The following is a 1,677-nucleotide window of genomic DNA, read 5'->3' as shown; positions in this document are numbered from 1 at the left end:
GAGCCTGTTCAAGGAGTATAACACTTTAAATCACTTCAGCAACTGAAGCCACTAACCCTCCACTGCCCCCACTGCAACTCCCACCCTATCCCCCGGAACATCCCTGGTTTTGTTCACCCCCGTCCCATATTTCTGGCTCTTGTCTGACATTGGAGGGACTGGCGAGGCATCCACCTCCACCTCACCACTGACTGATGGTTCCAAGGTCAGTGCAATGAGCATTACCATAATGTCCATCATTAGAACAGAGGAATAGCCGGCCGGTTAGCTCAGTTGGTTAGAGCGTGGTGCTAATAACGCCAAGGTCGCGGGTTCGATCCCCGTACGGGCCAAGTGTCTATTAGAACAGAGGAATTGTGGGACCAAGGAAGACCGAACACTACCTATAGTTTACTTGCTAGTCACATGGAACAAATGATGGTAAAACTGTGCCTAATCTCATCAGTAGAGTCATTCTTTGCTCTCATCAGGTGAGACTATGTCAATGAGAAAGTTGGCCATGGAGACCATCATTGCTGAGTGTGATCCTGTCCACATCAGTTGAGAACACAAAACTCACTGGGTGACTCTTGGGAATTCAAATGGAAGCTGGTTGTTTCCTTCCCTAGCCAAAGGACAACTCCAGCTTCATCTAGCACCATCCCCGCTAAGCACAGCCAACTCCACACAGAAGAGGCACGGAACATTAGATTACCCTCAACAGATGAGGACAGAATTGTGTTCAGCAGTGATGGCTTTCATGATTAACTTTTCCTTTGATGTATTCTCCCCAGAAGAGAGTTGTTAACATTGATAGGGATTAGTCATTCATTCCATTATCATTGTCCCATGTGAAGAACATGGTATTTCCAGCCTCCCCATCCCCCACCCTCCCCCCCACGATCCACAATGATCTGGTTTGTAAATGCAATCAAAATGAGACTGGTAAATGGGCACTGACTCATTATACAAACACATTCTGTACTCTACACTCACAGGTCTTACACTGGCAAACATAACAACCATTCTGTGTCAGCATGGTCACTGAGTGAGCAGGTAATCTCTTGTTAGTGAGGGAAGGATGTTGACAAAGGGGAGGTCCCTCTCCATATCTGAATGTTGCCATGGGGACTGGCAGGATGAATTTGAAGGTGCAGGTAGTGGACTATCAATCTAGACATTATCAACTCAAAATTGATTTCCAATTTGGATTTACAAAGATTTGTGAATGAATGCAGTTTGATTGCTGTAAACTGGTTCAGACATGTTTTTCAGGGACGGAAACCTGCTACCTTTTGTTTTTATTCATGGGATGTGGGACTCACTGGCTAGGCCAGCATTTATTGCCATCCATGATTGCATTTGTAAGGCTCCTTCCTGCTTACTCCCTGTTTATTCCCCTATTTCCCCTTTCTTTTATTTTGCCGTTGCATTTTTGATCCATGGATGATTAATGGACATGTGTCTTTAAGGCAAGCAGCCTGTAAGAAGCCTGTATCTTGAATTCAATCAGGAAGAATCTGGAAAGCTAATCTGGTTTAAACTGGAGATTGCCCACCGGCCGGCATCAGTAAAACAGAGATGGGTTGGGACTCGGTATGATTGATTGGCTGGTGACCAATGGATTGGCCCAAAAGGCCGTGTTCTGCTGGGTAACAGGTGGTGATTGTATATTATTTCACTGGAATGCTTTTGGTG

The 1,677-nt window shown here is 45.4% G+C and overlaps 1 non-coding gene across 1 annotated transcript; it reads left to right on the top strand.

The window, feature by feature from the left end:
• The first annotated feature begins 258 nt into the window (after nt 1–258).
• Nucleotides 259–332, top strand: trnai-aau. The gene has a single exon. It is a non-coding gene; the product is annotated as a tRNA-Ile (tRNA).
• The last annotated feature ends 1,345 nt before the right edge of the window (nt 333–1,677 follow it).

Source organism: Scyliorhinus canicula, chromosome 7 (assembly GCF_902713615.1).
Source record: "Scyliorhinus canicula chromosome 7, sScyCan1.1, whole genome shotgun sequence".
Taxonomy (NCBI): domain Eukaryota; kingdom Metazoa; phylum Chordata; class Chondrichthyes; order Carcharhiniformes; family Scyliorhinidae; genus Scyliorhinus; species Scyliorhinus canicula.
The sequence above is the reverse complement of the archived record's forward strand: the minus strand, read 5'-3'. Positions and strand labels throughout refer to the sequence as shown.